This window comes from Heterocephalus glaber, unplaced genomic scaffold, assembly GCF_053883595.1.
Source record: "Heterocephalus glaber isolate CG9 unplaced genomic scaffold, H.glaber_assembly_v1.0 deba00001465, whole genome shotgun sequence".
NCBI classification, from domain to species: Eukaryota; Metazoa; Chordata; class Mammalia; order Rodentia; family Bathyergidae; genus Heterocephalus; species Heterocephalus glaber.
Window position 1 is genome coordinate 24,328,895 of NW_028258312.1, and position 26,791 is coordinate 24,355,685.

Sequence of the window (26,791 nt, forward strand, 5' to 3'; positions counted from 1 at the left end):
AAAATTCAATGGGTCTGCCTTCTCCACAAAAGCTTTCCTTTTAATGTCATTCATATCCAGAAATCACCAATATACCTTGGTACAAGGACTCATTTGTTTTGAAATCCAGTGTGATACAAAATTGTTTCAAGACAGTCTATCTTTTAATATTTGGCACATGATTTTTTAACAAGGTGCTTGTGTTTTTGTGGAATGAAAACTGCAAGACATTAAGTTCTTAAGAATGAGGAATTCAGAGACCTATGAACCAATACTTAAAAAATATATGTCAGAATGAATAAATTTCTATCAAAATATAGAATAGCAGCAGACAAAATTTTGATCAGTGGACACACCTCATTTAAAAAATTAGTGATTCTTCATACACATTTGTTGCAATGCTTTTTCCTAAAAACATATTTCCATTCAAAATTGTATTTTATAAAAGAGCAACGTGAACAGCTTTCTGATCTACATTACAGATTGCATATTTAATTACTTAATCTATAAATAATTTATACTTGGACTTGAAACTTTCATTTCCTACAAGAATTTTGAGATATTTATGTAAGGAAAATTTGACCCGTGAATTAATCCATTTCTCTGTAAATCCATGTACCAGAATCTGGTTTAGATCTAAAACACATCAGGAGAAGTGTCAACTCTGTGAGTGTAAGTCTTACCCACATTCTGAATGTAGGTAAGCTCTCTACTTAAAAGCTCTCAGTAAGGCATCTCTAGTAGACATGAATTCCTTGGTTTTCTCAAAGTGAAGAGCAATTTTCAGTCTGGCAACCATACAGAATATTAAGTATATGCTCAGAAATGTAAAAATGATAGCAGAGGTCAAACATGGTAGCACACACCTGTGATCCCAGCGCTCTGGAAGGCTGAGTGGGGAGGATTGTAAATCTGAGCTCAATATGGGCAATTTCATCACTTAGCAAGATCCTGTCTCAAAATAAAAAGTAAAACCATAAATCAGGACATAGAATAGCTAAAAATGGTGTCCTTACTTCCTACTTTCAAACTCCTAGAAGACATTAAAGTTTACTTACTATCTATAGTTTGCTTGCCAAATTTCAGTGAGTCTGTATTAGTCATTATTATTCTGCTCAAAGATACAAGCTCATTTGGGCAGAGAATAAATGTCCTAAAATGTGTTTTTTAATAGCATGATTGCCTTTTAGGTTTTGCTCAAAATGCCGAAGAAAACTGGTTAAATATATGTGGCCAAAAATGATGAGTCTTCAAGGGTCTATGTTGCCCTGATTTCTTTCTTTGTCCCTTTTTCATAGGCAGGGGTGAGGGTGAGAACCAGCTGGCCTGGTGTTCTCAGGGGCTTGACTCTATGTGGGTGTCACCTCCTGTTTGGAGGTGGGTAGTTGTGGCTTCTGTGATTCACCAAAATACACCTGGCTTAAGAGGAGGACTGTAGTCTTTGTATAAGACTTCAACATTTTCTGTTCTTCTGGGATATTGGCCATTTTTTGTATTCGGCAAACTTCCTCTTTTTTCTACCTTTAAAATTCAGTACATTATAAGCAGATCACACTCATAGAGGCCAAAGGAGACATGAGAGAATCTTACTTTTAAATCTGGTAGCAAGCGGCAATAGATAAACGCATAGACACTGTATCCAAACAACCTAGTTGGACTGTCAGCTCTACCAATGGTCCCAGGAAAGTTCCATCACATTCAGTTTCTTCATGCATGAACTGAGCATGACACTAACCCTAAAAGGATGAAATGGGTCAGTCTGTATAGCATTTGGCTCGGCACCGGACATACGGCAGTTCGTACACGAATGTTTACTACCAGCATTTCCGTCATCATAGTCATTATTGTCATCCAATTGTTTTTCTCAGAATCCAAATTAAGAAATATTAAGAATCAAGGATAGATTAGTACACAAACCAATTGGTCACGAGCATTACAAGGTTTTCAGAATTATCCTTTTTTTATAGTCGTTTTCTGTTTTAAATACTTCTGTGAAACGAAAGATGGATATGTGTCTAAAAGACCACGCAATGTCAATACTTACACAGAGTATTAAATGACATTTGCGTGCCCTTCTGCAGCTTTAGATAGCAGTTGTTCTGTTGTTCGTGGTTGTTGTTATGGTATTTTTTGAGGAGATTATACAACATTTCGCTTGGGAACTTTCACTAGCTTTTAAAAGTCAGAGATACTGGAATAAAAGGGGGGAAATAGTTACTGTTTGTCATTAGAGATAATTTAAATAAACAAATTGGCCTGATAGAAATATCTGATTTCCTTATTGTGAATACAAGTGTCAGTAAAATTCACACTTGCCTCAAGACAGCTTAGAGTGAAGAATTCCTTGAAATCTATCTAGCTTTGACATTTGTTGAAGTTGTCAGTACTAAGTAGCCTTTAGGTGTTTGTTTAAAGATGTCACTCTAGAAAGACACTTACTCTAAGACAAATGATGAAGACAGCTGGGTGAAGATAGAGGGTGCATATATCCTGGTAAAGGCTGTCCTAATCCCTCTCCAAAACCCCCTAAAAGTGTCCAGGAGGCCATGATTTAAATATTCGCTTGCATGGAGCCATTTCTAATTTTCTTGTGCTCTTTTTTTCCAAGATAGGGAAATTAATTGCAGTCATATCCAGCTCTGAGGTAAGGGAGCTTCAAATCTGAAACAGATTGTGGCATGAGAAAGGAACTGGTGAGTGTTAGTCTTTGCTTGAAAACATTTTCCTAAGCATTCAGCTGCAGAAAGGAAAAGGTGGTATTTGGAAAAATTCTCAGGAGGGCACTATGCAGTCTAATGGCCTGAATTCACAGGAGCTGCTTAGAGGAATTCTCAGTCCCTGTCCTTTTTATGCTTGTTTTTCTTTTGCATATAGAAACAAGGAAATTGTACCTACCTTCCGTTAAGGTCTAGATAATTTGTAGTTTAATTGTATTGCTATTTGAAAAAGTAGTGAAAGTGTTCAGTACATTTTATTATAGAAATTTTTACAAGTATATTGTGATTTTTAAAACTAGCATTGTATTGTATCTTCCCTTTCCATTCATATCACTTAATTAGAAAACAGCAGTGATGAGGAAATCATCAAATCCCTTCACATCTTTAACATGTAAAGCTATATATAATGTTGCAAATATTATATGAAACCATAGTACTTTTTAGGCAAACCACTGTATGAACACAGACCCTCAAAATCACACATGAAATCACCTGGCCAACAATTGTCAGGATCCAATTGTTACCACTATAGTACAGCTCTTCTATCTTAGCTTTCATAGTACATATTTTACGTAAATATGCATACCCATGTCTATATCCTACAGTGTTTAAAATCTCCCCAATGAATTTCAGGTCACGAGAAATTTCCAAAATTTTCCTTCCTGATCAAATGTCAAGGAGGACATAACAAAATATATTGCTACAATCTGGTCTTTTGAATGGAATGTTTTCTTTTCTCTGCAATTATATGTACCTTTTTATAATTACTTATTGTGATGATGGGCAGTAAGCAGTCAAATGTGATAAAGGAATTAATAAATTTCTGTCATTCCTTAACTTAAAATTAGGGTGGATAGTCTCAGAACACTATGGATTTGGAGACATGGCTTCCATCATGGAATTTAGGGCAGTGTATCATGGCAGCATTTCATAAGTGTTGATACTTCATGGGACCAACAAAGACCTGCTCTGAGTTGCCCGTGTGGGACCACTCCCAGGATGACAGCTACCTGGTGGCAGATTGGACACATTGGCCTACTTCCCTTGCAGAAGGACACCTTTCATTCTTAAAGGAGACAGTTTTGTGTTCTGCGTATGTGGTGCTTCTATCAAAAGTATGACCTGTAAGCTTGTAGGATGCCTTATTCACCTTATTCGTGATAGTATTCCATACTCCACACTTCCGATCAAGTGGCTTACTTCCTGCAATGGGCTACTGCTCATGCAGTTCCCTGGCTTACCATGACCCCATCACTGTAAAGCAGCTAGCCTGGAAAAATGGTGGAAGGGCCTTCTTGATTCTCATCCAAGCTGTTATTCAATTTCACATTCTCTCTCTCACTCTCTCTCTCCCCCCCTCCTCTACCTCTCCCTCTCCTTGTCTCTTTTCCTGCTTATCCTCCTATATCTTACATTCATAGTATTCACTAAAGAATTCTTTTCTTGACAAATTCTCTTGGCAATTTCCTTTCATTTCATGTTTAATTACTACCTCAAGTGATTCTCAAACATGTACCTCCAGCCTGACATCCTCTGAAGTTATGGATACTCATTTCCAAGTGCATAACAGTGGTCTTCGTGGCATATTAACCAGATTCCTAAATATGTTCAGCATTGAACTATCTTTTCTTTAACAAACTACACCTCATCCTGTTTTCCTTATTCTATTAATAGCAAACCTTTCCCCTGGGTTATTTCAGCTCAAAAATTTTATTCACTCTTCTTTTTTCCTTTCTCTTTAATCCTCTTGGCACATTTTCCTCTTTGGCATCTCTGCCATCAATTCTCTCCTTCTCTTCATCCATTTTCTCTCCTCTACATACCTTGGGCGCATGTCTCAGATCAGTTCTCTTAGCTAGCTTTCTTCAAAAAAGATCTACTAGATTCATCTTGTTCGAGACTTTCCCTCCTTGGGTTTTCCCTATGATGCTGGAATGATTTTCCTGAAGAAGACATAGAAAAATCCTAAAAGGAATTGAAATGCATAACAAAGGTTCATTGAAAAACATTGCCGCACCCCAGTGAGGAGGCCCAGCTATAGTCTCTGTTTGGACAGGTTGGCCATCATAAAGTCACTCCAAATTATCAATGAGCTGTGTTGTTGATGCAGCCCAAGACCAACAGACCACTCACAAAGGATCAGGTTTAAGAGTACAAGCAGAGTCCAGACAAGTACACATGCAGAATAATGTCTAGGGTCATGACATTTGGGTCAAAAGAAAGAGACAGCAATCTCTGGAGGCTTTAGAGGGCATAGCCAAGCAAAGGGCCAAGCATAAGGAACCAAAGGGAAAGCTATTCAAGGAAGACCTATTCCAGCCTCATGGGAGCGTGGAGTGTAGCCTGGGCTGCTCCTCTCTAAGTGATACTGGAGCAGAATCATCTGAGAATGATTATGTATATCCCTGGTCATGGTTCTTGACTGTAGATTCTTGAAAGCAAAGATGGCAATTGTCATAGCAATACCTTACATTACACTTGATTGCTTAAAAAAATAGTACAGCATCTAAAAGCTGATGAGACCAAAACAAAACAAAGTAGTCAGGCTTCAGTGGATTTAATTCTAGCCTTCAAATTAAACTTCCTATCAGAGACTCTTGGCTGCAACAAACTGAGCTGATCTTTCAAGTACACCTTTCAATCTTCATGCACAATCCTATTGGTGTTTCATGTAACTAGAATTCTTGTTCTCTAGATGTCTAAATCATACATGCAACTCTGTGCACTGTCTTAAATGCTATTCTTTTCCCAAGAAACCACATACCACGGTTAGAAGTAATACATCCCTCCCCTCCCGACCCTCTGCTTTGCAAACCCTCCAGAAAAGGAAATTATTTATGAAGGCATTTATAATTTCTCCCTTTATATAAGAGATGCCTTTTTACTTTATGCCTTCTTTTTTTTCTGTAAATTCCTTGAAAACAATTTCTATCACAGTCATCTTGAAACTCCATAGTTGCCCTTAGACACTGAATTCAGTGCTTTAAATTAATGAATTTACATTTAAGATTTCAATTTTTATATTTATAGTTTATGTAGGTATTTGTTGAGCTGGTAGATCAGTAGTAAATGCAATTTCAACAAAATAATTCTTACGCCTTTTTAGTAACACATAGTCAGCTTTTTAGGAACCAAATAAAATGTAGTAATACATCTTCCAGGATCTGGGAAATCCTAATAAAGGTGGGTATGCATTTAGATAATGATAATGACAGTAGTTCTACATAGACAGCACTGGTGTGCCAGGCGTGGATCATTGTACACATTATATACACTAATTCTCAGAACACCTCTAAGGTGCTATTACAGATATAGAAACGAAGGTATAAAGAACAAAGAGTTTGTCTAAATTCTGGCAGCTAACAATTGATAGAACTAGGATTCAAATCCATGTAGTCAGAATCTGTAATACATGCTGTTAATGCCTCTGTACACACTCAGCTCCTATCATATTCTACCCATCATCCTAAAAATGCCCATATGGAAGGGACTCTTGGCTGGAAGGAAGGGCACATCATCTTCCAGCTCTCCTGAGGGTGGCCATGGAGCACCTTCTCAAGGGGGAGGGAAGACCTCCAGAGCAAAGAGCACATTAAGAATCGAGGGCTCCACTGAGCATTTTTAAAAATGATATTTGTGCAATGAAAAGTCTAGCAACACATCTCCAATGTCATTATATATGGCTTTTGGTACAAGGATATAGAGAGAATGACGTGTTTTAAGGGTGCTGCCTTTGTAGTGGCCTCAGAACCAAATTTTCTAAAAGCTAAAGTAGAATATATGTGAATACTGGAATCGTGAGCACCCTTATTGCACACACCCTGCTGTGAGTTACTCTTTGAACAGAATTGCTGCTTAGACTTCAAACCACTGCCATGACCTCAAGAGGTTAGCAGAAAAAAGAAATGCATCGGTTCAGAAACCATAACATGGGTACAATGCCATTTAAAGGCACAAGACTTAGAACTGAATGTGGCTTTTTTGCGAAAAGTCAGTCAGTCAATCCTGTCCTGAAAAAGAGGAAAACTCAATGAAATATAATGCTTTAAAATTCCAGATTCATATAGACAGACTTAGTAGCAGTAAAATATTATTTTGCCCATAAAAATAGATGCAATGTTCTTAAATATCACTAAGTGAATCATGGTCTTTAATTGAACACGTTCATAGAAGGCATTTTTGAATTGGTGACAGTCTTTTCAATGTGAAATGGCAGATGCTCTGTAGAAAGAAATAGTAAAATATAGGCTATGTGAAATGCATTGGGCTCATGGAAAGTACATGATATAGCAACTAAAAAAAGAAAAAGAAATATGCAGAGATCCAAGAGGCAGGCCAGGCAGGCCCACTGTAAAGCAGTGTATTTTAAAAGTGTACCTGTATATATGATCAAGCAGGGACAGAGTTGTGTTCAGGGGAAATCCGAGAACACAGGCAAGAAATGAGCTCATGATCAAACTTGAAAAACAACAAAAATACTTCTCAATATTTAATTCCAATATCACAGAAGACTAAAAGGAAATTACAAATTCATATCTTCAGTATAGTATTATATTTTCATGATGATCTCTGCTCAAAGTTCAGCAATTTTTATCTTTGAGCATCTAACCAAATGAGATTTTTCTCTTCCTGAAGTCAGGACACAGAAATAATGATAATAATAATTGTTGTTGCTGCTGCTGCTGCTACTGGTGCTGCTGAAGTTGTTGTTGTTATAAAGATTACAAAATGAGGAAAGAAAGGAAGAGAGGAAGAAGGGAGAAGGGAGGGGAGAAGGAAAGGAAAAGGGGAAGAAGAAAGGAAGAGAACGCTTAATTTTAGTTTGTCATTTCTTGTGAAATATATTGTTACATATCTCCTCAGAGATCCTTCTCAAAAATCACACCTTGCTAGTAGTCTCTAGTGCTGTAATTCTGTAATTCTTCAAGCATACTAGTACAGCAGTTTGTTACTAGAGTATTTTGTATATAATGAGTAAATATCTAGCACTCAGAATAAACATTTCCTTGATACAACAGATGCTCTTAGTTTTCCCTTAATCGATTTATTAATAAAAGAGCAACTGGAGGGAACATTTCAAAAGGAGAATTCTAGTTACTTTGGATGAAAAACTTGCAGAATGTCTTACATGATGTTCACAGTCTCAAGTGAATGATTTTTATCATTCTAAGCTGTTTGAAATAATCAGCCTCATAAAACTTTAATGACCACCTCTTCCTCATTCTGTGTATACAGTGAAGTTTCCTCATTCATTTACAAAGGAGACACACTAAATTCTCAATTATCTGAATTATTCAATTATTATATGACATGAGTTTTCTCTGTTCCTAATCTCAAATGTTCCCCAGTCAGTCTTATCCTGATGATACAACTCTGCTTTGTAGACTTTCCTAAGAAAATTTCATGGATTCTGTCAGATTCTGAATACTGAGAGCACTTAAATATTGTTGGAATATATTTTATCTGATTTAATTAACTTTTCCTAATACAGTCTATCAAATATTTTACCACTACATTTCCAGAAGTTCAGTTTTATAATAAGCTTATTGTGATCAGTGAACTTTAGATATTGAGAGTATCTAAATATCTTTTTAGAATTCTATTTTTTTCCTTACAATGCTAGGCTCATTAGAAGATAAAGTAGATAAATATACATTATTGATAGATAAATCTACATTATTGATAGATAAATCAATAACTGGGCAAATGATTTATATGCAACTACACATTTATAATTCCTTAGGCTGATATAGTATAATTTATTGGAATGAAGCTATAAGCATATAACTGATAGATCATCTATAACCAGAAAAGTACAAAAGCATATTCCCTCTGCCTAGGTAGGTGATAGTATTTGTGCCAAATAATATAGCATTTACACACACACACACACACACGCACGCACACACAATATTTTAAACATGCATTTTGTTGTCAGGCTCCCTGCCAATAGACTGCATGGGTAGCAGTGATGTCTTGCTGATAATTCAAAAGGTAAGTTAATTAGGGGCTGCAGTCTGGAATGTTATCAAGCTGCTGCCTAGGCATCTATCTGCTTTCCACACAGGTGTGAAATATTGACGGCAAATGTCAGAAGTGTGATGGCATTTTTACCTTTCACTTACTTGATTAGATTCTGATCTGACTCATACTTTAAGGGAAATGAAACTGTACCTGTGCTGAAGTAGCTGTAGAACATGAGATAATACTTGGCGAGTTCAAAAGAAATGCAGCCCTAAACCATTAACAAAATGTTCCTGGGACTTCTATTTTTCACTGTAGCACAAGGGTTAGTTTTAAGTGTATTGGTCAGACTTAACTATTTATACCACAATACTTTTGTTTAGTTCTCAGGTTCTGAAACTACGATGATACTCAAAGCAGATCCCAATGAAGCTTTGTGAACTCATAATATTATACAAATTATACGAGCACATTTTCTAAAATAATTATCAGGCCATGGAGAGACAGAATTGCAATTTTGAGGATACTTTTGCTTTAATATTACATCAGAGAAGCAAAGATTATAAAAAAGGCCCAAATCTTGATAGGCATTTGGAAATATTTAAGCGAATTAGGCAGAAAACTAAGTACAATGTAAAATGAGAAAGTTCTATAACATGTATTTTACCATCACAAACCTAAAAGTTCGATTTTTTTCAATGAGCTTACTGTAATAAATGAATTTCAGGTATTAAAAGTATCTAAGCCTTCTTTTAGAATTACCTTATTTTTTGGACAATGCTAGGATTGTAAGTAGATAAAGTAGATACGCATCAATAGACAAATATGCATCATCAGTAAATAAATCTATTAATTGGGTAAACTGTCTCTGTATAATCAATGATACCCTTTTTCTAGTTTCTCCCAGACACTAATTTTGATCTCATATCCCCATTTCACTGATTTCCTACAAATAAAAGATATTTTATAAGCTTTCAAGTCTTAATTAAAACCCTTTAAATATGACCTGTAAATATATTTGTATATTTCACTCACTTAGCATGAACGATAAGCATGGTGAAGATGTTGTGGTGATGATGATGAAGTTGATAGCAGCAGACAGAGAGATGGAATTATTTTAAAAACTAAATTTAGATTGATTTTTTTAAAAGCACTTACTGATTCACAAATTTGTGGAAGATAGACATCTTCGTTTGGGTCCACTGAAAACAGGCTCAGACAAAAATGTAATAGCACATCATTTAACTGGGAGGTCATCTCAGAAAGCAAGAGTGAGGGGATGGGAAAGACAGGGAAGGAAAAGTGCAAAGCAAGGGCTCATTGCTTTGTCTCAGTAGTGCCTCATTGCTATTGGGTCCTCTGAAAGGGTACAAGATGCCTTTCAAAACTCACCACCAGAGGAAAGGGAGCTACAGCCCTGGTTTCTTGTTGTTTAATTGAGGGTTGTCTCAATGACAACGTGTACCCAACAGTTCTCAGCAGTGATTCCAGTCCACAGCTGAAATACCAGGGTACCTGAGAGAGCCCAGAAAAAGAGCTGAAAGACGCACAGGAGACACTGGAGATGGGATCCCACCAGCCAGAGAGAAGTGAAGTCTGAGCCCACAAAGAACCTTGCATTGCAACTGTGACCACAGCTGTGGGGTCCTGGGGGATACAATGAGGGCCACCAAGGACATCTGGCACAAGAAGAATTCAGTTATTTTTAAAACAAATGCTCTTTTACAAATTTTGTTGTAGTCAATTTTTAATGAATCTTAAATCTTTCTGACATGCAAAGCAATGATTGGCACTTCATTTCATTTATTTTCTTTTCATCAAAAAGAATTAAGCAAGGATAGATTTGGCTGTATTTGTATGAGAGAGGGGAAGACTTCTCACTTCTAGCAGTATTTGTTATCATCAAATTTCACTCTTCTTTGATAACTGAGTTCTAGTAAAAACGATAACAGGCAGTAAAATGGTCAAAATGTGCATGTAGAAAGAACTTAGAAAAAATTCAACAGAATTTGTAAATTGTGATGAGATTGATTGGCAAATATTCATTCCCTTCCCACTTCACACCTGTAATATTAATTAATAGCTCCTAATAAATCATGCATCCATATGCCCAATACTCCTGTGTAATTGCTCTGGTCCAGTGACTTTATTTGACCAATGAGACCTTAGGAAGGATCATGCAAATGAAACTTTATAAACATTTGTGTTCTGGAACATACCCTCTTAGAACTCTCCCCTGTGAAAAGCAGCCACCACAAAAACAAAACTATAGAGACACTATGACTAAACTCCTGAAGAAGTCATCATTTTGATTTTCCAGTGTTTTCTGAGTTCTCACGTGAAAGCAGATTCTTTGATGATCTCAGTTACACCAGGTGAAACAAAAGAGCTCTCCAAAATTCATTCAATATAATAAAGAACTGTATTGTAAGTTACTAAGTTTAGGTCATTTTTGCGGTGTTAGAAAACTGATACAGAAATTGGTGCCAGAAACAGAGTTCTAGGGAACAAAAAAAACCTAAATATACAGCATTGACTTTGGGTGCTGGAAGTGAGTGCAGGAGCAGCACACACTGTCCTGCAGGACAGCAGAAGCTGTTTAACAGAGGTCTAAAAAGTGGTGGAGAGAGTATGGTTGAAGGTTGCAGAAAGGAGTGCAAATAGGATTGTTTCCTTTGACAACCTGGAAGACAAAATGTGTTCAAAACACTTGTGAATATTTCCACATAGAAAGTGGACCACGTCCATTGACTCCTATGACAAGACACACCAAAAGACAGGTGAACTAAACATAGAATTGGTTGACTTCCAAGTAGAATCTATAGAGGCTACTTCCAACCTAGGACTTTATGGGTGGGAAAATAAAATCCTTATCTTCAAGCTCTTCAGGGGAAAGATAAAATCCAGGGTGCCACCATAAAACATGACTTTAGGATCAAGATAAAATCACAGATGAAAGTATAATACCTTTTGTTAAAACCTCAAAGGATTAAATAAATGCTTTATAGACACTCTCAGCTAGTTAAAATGGCTTCTTAGAATTCTCTGGACATTGGTTCACAACAGGCAGCCTCTGGTAGAGATGAGCTGGTCTTGAAGCGACCTGTGAGTGTGGCTCTGGTCTTTTGGAGTACATTATAGTTAGATATAGACAAATCTCATGAATTGTTTAAAGGATTTGAATCATCTTAGGACAAAAGCATTTCAAAATTCACAGTTGGCCCTGGACTTTCTGTAAAAGGAAACAGGTTGAGAAATGGATTCCTCCACAGGCATCTGCCTTTCCTCATAGAAAAAGAAAGTAATCAGAAAACACAGCAAAGGGAAGTGGGAGCAAAGAACCTACAGAGTGCAGCCAGGAGCAATGGACAGGAAAACCACCCCAAGACACATGAAGGGAAAGTCCCCAACCCCAGAACATGAGGAGCTGAATTCCTGTGCCCTTAGGATGAAGGAATTACTATGCACAATGCTGGGTCCCTTCAGTTGCACCCCTTTCTGAATAGGAGCTCTGACTGTCCTGTCCCACTGTGTGTAGCAACTCTGTGTAGATAGCTGGCCTTTTTAGTTAGCAAGCCTTTGCTACCCAAGGAGCCATGCCTAAAGAACAACCTAAGAAGCCATGCATGAGGTGCCATATCCATGACACTTCCTTCTAAGCTGTACCTGCTTTAAATGATGATATTTGCAAGTGCTCTGTGATTCGCATGTTAATGCCTCCTCCATTGTGATGCTATCAAAAGATGCGCTTTGGAGAAGTAATCAAGCCATGAGGGTGTAATTAATTAGTGGATTAGTGACTTACTAAGGGGCTAAGCGTGGGAGTCCAACATTGGGCTTGTCTGCACCACACTGAGTGCAAAGCAATTGTCTTGGGCCACATATACAATATATAATATAGTTGATGTGCATAAATAACAAAATTTAATTTTTAGTAATTATATTGTAATATTAAAAGAGAGGGCAAGTGGCTTCCTAGCCATGGACTGGGCATGCTTGGGAGGCAAGTGAGTGAAGCCCATCTTACCTTCCCTTCTTCCCTTTCTGTCCCTTCCACCATATGAAGACACAGAACTTAGAGCAATATCTAGGAACCAGGAACTGGGGGCTCTCACCAGACAACAAAATTGCCCCCACCTTTACTGTGGATTTCCCAGCCTCCATAACTATAAATTACATGTCTGCTCTTTGTGAATTACTCAGCCTCAAATATTTTGTTATAGCAACACAAGCAAACTAAGATAAAGTTCAAGCCTAAATTTGGTACCAAAATGAGATTAGATTTTTGAAGTCTTGGCAGGGAGAATATTTCTACAAGTGGAGTGGCTGTAAATCACTAAAGGACCAAAGGGCCGTATGCAGTCCACTGCTGTATGGATGTTTCCACTGCAGCTCCTGTTTAGTCCCCTAATACACTGACTCCAGTCTTGGCTGGTCATGTGGTTTGCTTTGGCTAGTTGGACACTATCAAATGCGATGCGGACCACAACTCAATAAACCCTTCCACTTTGGGTCTTGTCTTCCAAGAAAACTGCTACTTGGAGGGCAGTTGTTTTATTTCACGAAGCCCAGACTATTTTCCTGAATTATTAAAGCCAGAAGTGAGAGGCCTTGGAAGGCAGGGCCTGGCCTGAGTGAGTCTCAACTGAATGCAGCTGCACGAGTGACTGCAGCTACACCAAACAAAACGGAAAAAACTGACCAATGGAGTACAGGCAAATGCAGCATTATATCAATAACACAATACTTTGAGGCACTGCGTTTGGATAACTAAAGCTCCATCTCCATGGAAGAGCTCATCCATCATGAGTCTGGCTCGATGTCTTGCATCTTTTTATTCCATATCTAGCATGGTCTTGGCTTTGATCAATTTGGTGTGTGTGGAAATGACAGTACTAATTCTAACAGAAGCTTCGAGGGACATCGTGCATTTGTATTCACCTCTCTAGCAGCCCTGACTTCTGCCATAAGAAGAACATTTGACAAGTGTCCTATTCTCTCCAGCTTTGGGTGCAGATGAGGCACAGATGAGGGGGTGGCAGAGGAGATGCCCAAGGCACAAACTCTGAGGTCATGCAGATGTTGTCACAGTACCTGCACAACTCTAAGACTGAGTTCCTTCTCAGACTGTGTCCCCTGGCTGCCTGTCTCACCTTGCTGTAGTCCTAGTCCTACTCCAGAAAGGAACAAATAAAGGACACCTGCCTCAAATAGCCTGTGGGCACATTAGATGAGAGTAAACATTTATATGATACCAAAGTGTTTGTGGGTGTTTGTTTCTCAGCAGCTTGACAATGCAAACCACACAATCATGGCTTCTGTGCCTTTATATCCCATCCTGCTGCAGTTCGCGCTGGATCTCTAACCTTGGTGTGATTACATTTAGAGATAGGGTCTTATGGAGGTAACTGAGGTTGAGGTTATAATAATGGGAGCCTCGGGCCGGGGATGTAGCTCAGTGGTTCCGCCTGCCTTGCAAGCTAAGGACCTGAGTTCAATCCCCGGCACCAAAAAAAAAAAAAATTATGGGACCCTGATCAGACAGGCCTGGTGTCCTCATAAGAGAAAAAGATGGCAGAGATTTCTCTCTTCATCCCCGCACACAGAGGGAAAGGACTTGGAAGGACATAACCAGAAGGTAGCTTTAGCAAGCCAGAAAAGGAGGCCTCTCCAGAAACTGAACCTTCTGGAAAGCTTGCTCATAGGCTTCTTACACCCAGAATTACAAGAATCATAATTCTTATACCCAGAATTGTAAGAAAATAAAATTGTGCTGCTTAAGTCACCCAGTCAGTGGTATTTTGTTATGAAAGCCCTGCCCCAGTAACACACATACCTAGCATGGTGTGGAACACATGTTCAAAGTTTCTGCCCAAGTGAGAGCTTGCCATCTCTCTTCTCAGCATGAAATACATCATCTTTAATATTTAAAAGGTTCTGAAACCCTGCGTGCAAAAGAAAGTGCCTGTGCACTGGTCATATAACATAAATTACACACTTTAATGTAGTCAATCAGATCTTATTTTGAACTATGGTGCTTCTGTGAACTGAATTTGTGGCATTACCACCTGGATTTACACTTGTCTTTCTCTAAGCTGTATGACCTACTCTTTCATTCCAACATATTGTTTTACTTGTGATTTGTCTACTACACTCAAATTGACCATTTTGCCTTCAAAATATTCCTAAAATCTTAATCATTATCATGAAAAGAAATATGAATATTCAAATGGTATAGCCAATGTGGTGTAGGTAAAAATAGTTTGAATCTGAAACCCAACAACCATGGTTATGATCTTGTCTGTCAGTCTCGGGAGAAACGAAATTCTGTGTCATAGTTTTCTCAACAGTCAGAATGAGAACTAGTGATTCCTGAAGCCATGTATTATTCTAGAGTTTTATGATTTTATGACTCCAAGCTCTAGTACAGTTTCCCAGTTGATTTATATCACATACTGTCATGTTATTTATTAAAGCCTTGGCCTAATCTTAGAGTATAGTTCATGAGTTCTTTTTTCCTTACTGTAAATATCTGATGTTCATTTAAAATAAATCCACAAATTAAGTGTAATTTTTCTCAGAATTTTTGAACATGAGAAAATGTACATGAGTGCTACATAATTAAGTATCATTTATTTTTTCACTGTTTAAGCAAGCTACAGATATTCAATTGCCATTGAAATATTTTTGTAAACCATGCAACCTTTTGCACAAAAGATAATTATGAAATAGCTAACATTCATTTGACCACAACCAATAAATAATTTATGAACTGGGTGTTTGAAATTATGCAAATATTCTAAATACTTTTTGTTGCCTGTGCATCTGAGTAACTATGATTCAGAAGAAAGTGTGCGATGGATTAATAGATTCAACATTGAAGAGATTTGCATTTCTACAGAGTTCTTTTCTTTGCTGGCTCCTACTATCTTTAGTATCATGGCTCAGAAAACAAGCTTGACAATGCTGTCTCTAAATGTATTTGAATATCCTGGCATCCCTATTCATCAGTCTCTTTGATGCTTTAAATGTCTTTTGCTTTCTTTCCAAAACTCTTTATGAAGACAGAGAGATATGCTTTTAGCAGAGTATCCAACTATCTTATAATATACCATAAATGGAGGGAAAGGGGGCCTTTAAATATTTTATATATCTGTGATAGCCTAAGCAGGGTTCTGTTAGAAGAAGTTACGTAATGAGCTCAGTACTGGGAGCACACTGCACACCTGAATTTACAAGTGCCACATACAACACCACACCCCTGCTTAGGAGCTGCTGATTTCCTAAATTCCCTGCACATAAGGAAAATCTTGTTGACACCTGTAAATGGATGGACCAACCCTATCAACAGTTATATATATTATGCCATTGGTATGGAATAACATCTGATGAAAAAAATGTGTTTGATTTGGGATTATAAGCAAGTAGTAGAAGGTTTTATCATTTTTAACAGGTTATCATCTAAAATTAGTTCTTGGAAACTACCAAAAGGTCTGGGGCTCATTCGTTTTTATTTCTTCACATGTCATGGAGTGGAGTGAATCCCCACCTGCCCCAAGTAAAATAACATTATTTTATTAAATTATCCATAAAGAGTGGAGCAAAAGAACACATGTCCAGGTTGTATTTCTCTAATTAAAGATATTCCCAAGTGTCAGGTGAATGTCTCTATATTAGGTAAAGGTTCATTATTTATATTGATAGTAAATGTGTTATTGTTTCACCTTACAACTTTCTTTAATGAAGTATACCTTCGATCTCCAATCAAACTTCTGTTACACAAACTAATATATGTTTTGCTAGACGACTGGTATCTCCTCATTGTCATGTAAATCCATTCAGCATTTAAACAATAAGAAGGAGATAAATTGTACAGAGACCCATGTCGTGACACAGACACAAGTACCTTTGCCGTGAAAGGCCTTTTACCTGTAATGCCTGACTGCTTCGGAGCTATGTAACATTTTGCATATATACATAGAAAGGTCATATCCATCACGTGAGTTCATGGCTTCACTAATATGACTCATTTTCTCTGAAGGAAACAGTTCCTTTTAATCCTAATCAGACTTTCGTAACCACAAAAATTCCCGAAACAATCATTAGGCTTAACTCTTCATCTAAACACAAGATTTCTTTACTATCTCATTACCGTCTGCTCACATCTCAATATTCCTTCCATCCCACCAAACCGTAACTCCTTTTTTAAGGATATTTAGTGTATGCTTTTCAATGCTGAAAACACAAACCTACAAACTGATGGCAGAGATCAAGAGCTCACTTCCTTTGGCATTGTTGCCCGCATGGCATTTGTCATCTCGTCTTCATTTAAAACTGCTACATGCATCTGTGGTTGCACAGCGGAGAGTCTCACTTTCCCCGAAATGGGTGGTAGCATTATTTTCTTATGTTTTCCATTAATAATGAAGCAAAAGAACACATCAAAGCCATGCATCCTGAGGATTGCTTACTGAATTCTACATAGAACTCAACTAAATGAACTTTAAAACATTCCTTTCCATTGAAGTACTCCCTTAAAACAGTGTAAAGGCTGGAGCACCATTTAAGCTGCTTACAATTTCTCTTGCACATTTTATCAGGAAAGCTATCTATCCCAGTTTTCGTCTCTTTAGAAAAATTTTAATGATCTGGGGTCACACCTCTTAAAAAGACTGAGGTCTAGTTTTACATAAGACGGTCCAACTTGTAGGGCTTTATTTTCTTTTTTATGCTCAGACCTCACAAACCGAGGACCACAGTCTTCAAATAGCATTCCTTGTTAAAACTGAACTCAGAAAAGAAGGTTATTCTACCTCAGAATTTTAAATAAAGCTTCTACAACAAAGTTCACTGTTCCAAAGCTTTAAATAAATCTGAATTAAAGCAGCACTCCATTACCAAGGTGTTTAAATCAGGTCCCTGATCCCGGTACTCCTGAAACATGGCCTAACTTTTTAGGGGAGAACGGTGTAGACCTGGGATTGCTTCACACAGTGAACCTGGGACCACCTGCATGGCGATGCCTGGGGGGCTTACTAGCAGCAGATTTGGGGCCTGTCCTAGTCGCCTGGACCAGACTTTCCTTTCCGCAGGCAGGCAGGCAGGCAGGCCCTTCCCCCTGCCCCCGACACCTTCCTGGGAGATTCTCACATGCACTGCAGCCTGAGACCACTGCAGGGCATCCGTTGTTGTGGCCAAAGGGGTCCAGCTGGCATCAACTCTCAATCTCTTAAACTCTTTCATTTCAGGAGCTTGGTGCGTTTCAGTTGAACCTTGCCACCACCTCTTTGAGGCCAGGATTATGCTAAGAAGATTAAGGTCCCTCCAGATATTCAGAACTTTTGTCTCCCTGCTGTCAGCAACTAAGGAAGCTGGCAAACGCTGGTCTCGCAGTAGCATTTAGTGCCGGTCAACACACCGTATGGGCTAACATCTGAGCCCAGAAATAGGAAAGGCGAATATAAATAGATTTGAATTGGGGTTGGACAAGGATTTGGCAGGCAAAAAATGACTGTGTGTTGATGGGGTGGGAAAGGAGAGCTGCCAATTGAAGCATTCGTGGTCTAGGAGCTTCCTGACCCCATCCACTCCCGGAGCGAGAAGTTCCTGTGTGCTCGCTGGACTTCGAGCCTTTGGTTATACTTAGGGAGGTTGCTGCTTTTCCTAGCGGCTTTCACATGCATGTTAGTTGTGTTTGGCATTAGGCAGCAGTATTTGAAGAGTGTCTGGCCCCCACCAGCATTTAGTTGAGCCAGTCAGTGGAAAAAATGACAGTGGTATCTGGCATAGAATTCAGGTGTTAAAATACCTTTATTAAAATAAAGGAAGTAGCACCTATTAGGAAATGACCCCAAACTACCAAATTTTATTAGACCTGGAGGAGGTGTTTCCCTCCTGCCCCCTTTAAAGCATATTGTGAATTCCCTTATGTTGTTCATGGTATTTAAGTACAGAAATGGGTGCATTCAGTAATTTCAGAGTTTCAGTGCTATTTTTATTGTGACTCATTTTGTGTAGTATCAGGGAATACCGAGCTGTGACTTGGCATGTTTCAGTAAAACTTTTTGTTACATATTTAGCTAAAAACGAAAATTTGATGGGGTAGAAGAGGGAGTCAACACTACTGGCAATTTCCCATTAGCAGTGCAGGAGGTACACGTCAAAAATAAAGCTTGTGGGATAAATTTGAACATGGCATCCACTCAAAAGAAATGACATTTCTCTTTGTCATCCCGAGGTGGGAGAGGGGACTTGACAGGAGCAGCGAAACCGCACTCTGTAATATGCGTCTGAAGCCAGGCCTGATGTCAGCAGCCTGCACACAAGGCTGTGGGAGAAGTGGACCATGTCCGCCCTCCACAACCCTACAAAACCGCTTTAAAGTCAGCACGAGGTGCCGGCTCTACCCCCTCCTCAATGAAAAGCATACTTCTTGATTAAAAATGTATGTTTCTACTTTATGCCAAAACGAGAGAGCATTATTTTCAGGATGATCATAGAAACCAAGTTAAATGTGTTTCTTATTTCAAGAGATAAAAAAGCATCACAACTTGGTAAAGAGACATATTCCGTGCTGGATGTTGGTTTAATGTAGCACTACTATGCACGTAATTTATTTTGAAACACAGTGATGTATGAAAATCTGCAGCATTTTTGACAGAATGAGATTACACATCCATCCTCCTCCAAGCCTTAAAGAAAGAAAACCTTGACTTAGCCTGCCAGTCTTATAGATAATATCTGCGTATGTCTGCATTATAATACCCTTGCTGTTATTTCCACTCTGAGAGATAGTAATTCCTGTGGTAATTTCATCCCTAAAAGGTTCCCATAGGAGGAAGGTGAATGGTCAGAAAAAGATATTGAAGATAATTTGTAGTTCTGTTGGACAACTTCTCGAGTCAGTTTGATTCTGCCTTGTCAGGCAAGAGACTAAGACAGGAAGTGTATGAATGGGAGAGAATTTGTAGGCAATCCAGCTTCCTCCTTTGCAGAGGGTAATCTCCTTTAGGGGGCAGAAGGCTCAAGGAGAATGCACATACTGACTTGCATGCTCTTTCCAGGCTCAAGAAGAGAGAGATCATTGTCTGAACCAAGATCTAATTTACTAGGTAATAATGACTTTCCAGCCCTTGCATTCCCTTCTCAGGCATGAAGCAGAGACTGCAGGTGAATTACATCGTACGCGGAATAGAGAGATACAGGGAGAAATGGAAAGAAAGAGCAGAGGAGAGGAGAAGAGCGGAGAGAGGGGAGGGAGGGGAGAGGGATGAGGTTTATTATCCACAACGGAACAAAGCAAATCCTAAACTTCAGTAACGTATTTATTCTATCACAATATTAAAGGTGACTATCACTTTTATATTCTTGGCCTTAAGAATATTTTACGGAAGAGACTCATTAAAAGGCACAAATAAATACCATATCCTTCTGGATGTTTTCTATTGTATATAACTTAATAGCCTTTTAAATCAATTCTCATAATTAGAAAATTAACTATCCATCATTCTACAAAGTAGAAATTTCTATCAGTAGACATTTTTGTCTTCTCCTGATTTTATTAACCTAGATGCAAGAACTATCTTTTGAATAATTAAAATTTAACTTTGTTTAATTTATATTTAGCATCAAAATATATGCTTAATAGGAAGATCTCTTAAAATTTCTTAATCTATGAGTAATATTTAAAATAAATCTTTATTATCAAACTTCATTAAATAGAATAATCCATTGCCCACCCATTCTAGACAATACATTTTCTATAATCATACACTAAAAAGACAGTAATATTAGAATATGTATCAAAAAGAGAAATTATAAAATTATGTGCTGATCTATTAATATATGAAACACTAGAAATACAGAAATATTTCATTTCTCAGAATCGATTTAATATCTACTCTGTGCTTTCTAATATATAAACTATTACAGAATACTCAGGAAACACATGGCATTGTTCCTTAGGAAACTTATAACACAGGTCAGATTTTCACACGAGTGGGCGAAGAGAAACATAGTACAAAATATCATCCGAATGTGGAACACATCTAAGCAATGTGTTCACCGAGAGAGCTGTAGATAGAAACATGGGCCCTGAAACCAGATGAGGAATCCTTGTTTTATCACTTCAGAAAAAAGCAGCATTATGGCTGTCAATTCAACAATATCTGTAAACTGTGGTTACTCAGAAGCCCCAAAATGTACACACGCCATGGCCAAATGTTTCTAAACTTTGCATAACTTGCTCTGCTCAATTTCAACACATATTCACACAGTGTCTTATATCAAACCCCCAAATATTCCAGAAATCAAATATTAAAACTCTAAGTCTTTGGGTATTAGGTAGAAATGGTCTTTAAAATTTCACACCTTGAAAAATCATAGATATGAAAACCTTATACTTCTTTCTCAATAGAGCAGCCAACGTACTTCTTGGATTAAGTACCCAGGGCATGGAAAATGGCTAGACTATCAGTTTGGAGTATTTCTGGGACTGGAGCTGTGCTACCATTCTTGCTACCTGGGAATAATAGGCACTGCTAGTGCTCTAGTTATTGTTATAGCTGGTAGGGGTCTTTTAATAGGTTATTTAGAAAAAAGAAAAGAGGACAATTGACCCTGGGTGGCTTTCAAATGGCGCTATTACTGGTTTGTTTTCATAGATTGGCAGTACCCTACAAGAGGCAATGTTCAAGAAATGAAATTACAGTTGTATTAACAGCTTCAAATTAGGGGTATTTTTTCAAATCGTTGTGTGGGTTTTAGTGGCTCAAGAACGAGTGGTTTTAATTGGGCCTTCTTGTTCGCAGCCTTCAGGAAAATCTTTCAGTCCCAACAGAAGGAAGGGAGGATCGAGTTGAGAGCCACACCATTATTTTTATGAAACTGCTGGTCAGCATCTGGCCAAATTTTACCATAATTTATCCAACAAAATTAAAATTCTGCATCCTGGTCCTTCATACTATGAAGTTGAAAGATCTCTCTTGGGTAGAATCTTCAGAAGCTGTATTGCACCAGGTTCCTGCATAATAAAATGATCTTCTGAGAAGTTGACTAGCATATTTTGGCTGTGAGCATCAGAAAATACCACAAACAAAATATTTGTATAGCTTATAAAACACTCAAGTGGAGTATTAAAAGCATCTGTTTTCAAGGAATATAATTATAAAGTACTTGAAGTGAATCAGGAGGCAGGATTCACAAAACATTAAACATGTCGTAAACAAACCATTTGACTCATCCAAATACTATGGGCAATGGATGGACTGCTGATTTACAAAGAAATACTTTCATTGAAGATTCTGACACCAGAAACTGTGACTGCAAGGGTCAAATGCTTCCTGATGTCACTCTGGGATGAATAAATTCTGGGTCACTTACCAAAGCAGTTGGAGATTCTTTTTAAAAGAAACACAGGAACAAAGATAGCCTTAATTGTTTACCTTTTGAGGAACATGTAAGCTGGCCAATTCACATGGCGAAAATGATTGTGATCAAGTATGTGTTGATGGATAATATTAGAATGAGTTATGTACTCGAGAACTAGACTATGCTTAATTTCTAAAAGGGCCTTAACTGCCTCTCTGGAGTGAAAAATTCCAATGTGTTGAAATGCAAAGTATCTCTTTTGTTTTTATTTGGGTATATCAAAAACAAGAAACTTCACCATGGACATCAAAAAATCAAATATAATTCATAATCATACTGCTGTTTGGTGAAGGAAGAACACACAGAATCCACTTTCTAAGATTAAATTGAAGTTTCCTTCTCCAAATGTTAAGCTAAAATTATGGACAAAATTCTTTTCTCACATTTGCATCATGGGACTTAAGCCTGTTATTCTTTCCTCCTACAAGACAGACTCCTGGGAGTCTTACATACTTATCACAAGCAAAATATTGGATTTGACATCTGCAATATACATCTTTGTTGAATTTTGCCCTGAATCAAAATACAAGCCTGTTTTATATTGTTCTCCAGAGGTCTGAGGAAAGAGTTTGGTTATTTTGCAGTCTCAAGAATTATATTAATTTTTCAGAAAGATGGTCTCTAAAAGCATTAATCCTATAGGAATATGGCAATTAAGATAATTTTATCCCATGCATATAGGCATAAACTTTGTGCTATTTACAAGAACAGAAATCAGAAGGAGAGAAGAGGCAGGGAGGAGGAGGAAGAGGAAGATACCATGAAAAGCAGAGGTTACTAGGTGTCAAGACTGGGGGCTCCGAAATGCAAGGAGATCCTGAGGTTAGCAGATCCGAATGTACTCATGGAGAGCAGTTGCTATAATTCTAAGACTCTAAAACAAGTATTGAAGCTTTATATTCTTTTCTATAAAACTCTCCCTCTCCTTTTTTTCTCATTTAATGTGTTTTATTTGACTGCTGATTGGAGTATTCGACCCTGGCAGTTCTCTTCACAGACAGAATGTTCAACCTGAGAACTTTTAGCAAGCCACACAAGACCGGCCTTGGGACCCAGTGACATCTTTGAACTCTGGCTCTTTCCTAGAGCTTGATTAGAGATTTTATCCTGACTGCCAAAGGCAATGGGAGCCTTTAATGAGAAATCTGTTTTGCGCAGGAGTCATTGATACAGGGAGGAGAGGGAATCTACAAATTAGAAGCTAACTTGGCTGAAAAGCTACATGACTGAAAAATCACTTTAAAGAATCACAGCATTATAAATCACCAGATAATTAGGCATGAAATATAGAAAATAAGTGTAAGGCATATGGAGAACAATTTTATAGATATTGTTAATATGAATCTTAAATGCCACCATAAATGTTTTGCTACCTCACATTCATAGTGATATAAGAGTTTGAATCAATGAAAATTCTACCATTTGAAAAGGGAAAATAGAAAATATATGTATCACATCTGATGTTATTTGATGTCCTTTTTTTTTTTTTTTTTTGAGAAAGAATCTCACTATGTAGCTAAGGCTGGCCTCCAACTGCCAGTGATCCTCCTGGTGAGGATCCTCCTGCCTCAGCCTCCTCAGTGCTGAGACTACAGGTGTGTACCACCATCCTGGTTATGTCCTTTTTCCTGAAAGGACACATTTTTTCTTATGGTTTTGATATAAAAGTTTCAAGGAAAATGTATTCCTATTTGTAATATTTCCCTTATATTTTTCTTAATTTTGTTAATATACAGAATAATTAAAAAAGAATTTTGTAAAGAGTGCAAATGCTGTATGTAAATTGGGGCAGTATGCTATTAAACATGAACTTACCTTGTTTAGAGTTATTCTTTTCTCCTCAGAATCCACTATCTTAAAATTAAAAATCTGAATTAGAGATCTGAAATACTCAACTAATCTGGTGAATATTACTATAAACTTCACAAATTCCAATGGGATTAGTTGTTAACTTTTTCAGTAAAAGAGATCTATTAAATTTTTCTATAGATTTTCATTGAGTCATTCCAAATTATTCCGTATGTTGGTTGGATATAATTTGATGGACTGTTATACAGGCAGGGCACCATGGTATTTCAGTCACATTCTCAATTTCCAAAGAGACCACCAAATTACTCAGGAGGAAGGAGCAATTTTGAGTCCTGAAGGTGCCTTTTAATGGTGCTAATACAGAAGATAAACTTAGAACCATATTATTTTTATCTCTGTCAGGATTTCAATGCTTTGATCCATTCAGGAAAACAAAGTTCAAAGTTTTATGTAAGCTCAAGCATAGATTATATGGCTTACTCCACGGCAATCCCCCTGGGAACCTGTTAGGAGGTAGCATGAATCTTTCTGACCTGGGCTGTTATTCCAGCAAACTGATCACCCCCACCACCGCATGGAAGGCAAATGGGTCCTGTGGTCTCTATCCGTGCCCTAGTTTTTCTCCTTTTCCTTTTCCTGTGTTTTAGCCATTTTATCTGGTACACCACTGAGATACTCTTCTCTTAACCTTCCTTACAAGTCATGTATTCTTTCTTCAGAAAACATAGATAGGTGCCAGGAATACTAGATGTTTACTGTAGTGACTGTGGAGGTCTGAGTATTTTTAAGGCAAGGAAACTAGTGTTTTAAAAAAGATCTCTATTTTAATCCAATCCACCTCCAGTGCTGCAAAATGCGGTACAAAAATGTTTGTTGAAATATTTAGCAGTTACCAGTTAAACTAAAGAATTAAGGCTCAAAAATAAAAAGATATAAACTCAATAGCATATTGGACCAATATAATTAATTTTAACTTTCAATTACAGTCAAATGTGGGAGTTCCACAGAGTGATAATTCAAAACCCTCAACATATATGCCTGATCCCATTCATTTTGACTATTTCCAGCACTAAGCATGGGATTTGTTTGAATGTTTGCTTGTCAATTAAAATATGAGCCACACCCACTATAATTCTGCAAGATCTGAGTCCCTTGAGGTTTCTGGTCACCTCTATCTATTGGGGTGTTCAGCCCTCTCTTCTGCCCCCACCTTGTTTTCCTAGCAGATTCTTTTCTCTAATTATGTGTCACTTATTACCCTGTTTTATCACACACATGTATACCTGTGTGCATAATATGCAGTTTGTTTTCACTTTATTTTTAATTTTATGAAGAGGGATCTTATCTGCATTTTGAAGATGTTTATTTTACTCCAAATTATGTTCTGAAGCTTTGTCTATGTAGCTGTAGATCAAGGCAATGTTAATAGCTGTATATTATCCCACTATAAGTTTCTATCACACATTTTTATGTATTATCCCATTAATTTTCATTTGAATTTTTTCTCATTTTTTGCTTTTATGACATTTCACTGTAATAATTCAAGGACATGTAGAAATTGAATGCCTGAGTCACCAGATAAATTGGAAGCCTTACAGGATAAGGCCAAATTGTTTTCTATTTTTTAATCTGAATTTTTAATTTCTTTTAAAGCTAATATAAAGTTAGCAGTATGTGGAAACTTGAACAGATAATATACAAGTATATAATTTAAATAAATAATACATGGATGCAATAACATTTTCAAGAAATATAAAAAGGTGTACAAGAAATATGTCCCTTCCTATTTCTGTCCTTTAGTCCTTAATGTGTCCTTGTCAGAGCCAAACATAGTAGACTCGAATACTATATGTTATTCTTTAAAATCCTTAATGTTAACAAATCATTTTTTGAATGTGAATTTGATATTTGAAATATTCAAATACTCAGAGTCAACTTAAGGATTACTACTTAAGGATTACTAAACAGAATTGTGTGTCAAATTTTATGTCTAAAATTAATGAGTATATATATGATAAAGGGTATCTATTAAGACACTGTAGCTGATATAAAATTTAATGATGAGACATTTTGGAGTTTTCCCCCCTAAGATTAAGAACAATGCAAGGGTGATGACTTTCACAACTTCCATTCATTAGTATACTAGAGGTCTTAGCCTGAATAATACAACAAGAAGGAAGAGGGTTAGAAGGGGCAGAAAAAGAACTAAAACTGTCCCTACTCATACATGATTTAAATATCTGCACAGCCAATCCTAAAGAACCAGAAGGAGGAAAACACTACTGAACTATCAAATAAATTTGGCAAATCTCAGGATATTGTTTGATACATAAAACTAAACTACACTTCGCATATTAGGATCTAATGATTGGAAGCTTATTATGAAAAGTGTACTATTGACATTAGCATAAAATACCTTAGAAATTAATTTCACCAAAGTCATTTAACACTAAACTGACAACTATGCAATGTGGCTGAGAGAAGTTACAGAAGCCATACATTAGCAGAAAGCCAAAACATGGCCATGGCTTATAAAGACTTAATATTTTTAAAAAGTGATTCTACAAAAATTGACTTACATATTTAACTCTATCTCACTTACTACACCATTGTGCATTTTACATAAGTTTAAAACCTAATTTTTATAATTACATGAAAGCGCAAATGACTGCAAATGACCATGACAACTTGAAAAAGAGAAAATTGAATGACTTACACCACTTGATTCTAATACCCACTATAAAGCTACAGTAATAAAACAATGTAGTAGTGACCTAAGGATATAAAAATAGATTGAGAAAATAGAATAGACTCTGAAGTAGACATGATTTGATGCACATAATTTATTTTTCAACCAAGGAACCAAAGCAATCCAATGGAGAAAATGATTCTTA

At 37.2% G+C, this 26,791-nt stretch overlaps 1 long non-coding RNA gene across 1 annotated transcript; it reads right to left on the reverse strand.

Annotated features, from left to right (window-relative positions):
- Nucleotides 1-491: 491 nt before the first annotated feature.
- Nucleotides 492-6,709, reverse strand: LOC147826614 (uncharacterized). Its single transcript, XR_015438973.1, has 4 exons — nucleotides 2,419-6,709; nucleotides 2,024-2,170; nucleotides 1,570-1,715; nucleotides 492-930 (listed from the first exon to the last, which is right to left on the reverse strand). It is a non-coding gene; the product is annotated as an uncharacterized LOC147826614 (long non-coding RNA).
- Between the last annotated feature and the right edge of the window lie 20,082 nt (nucleotides 6,710-26,791).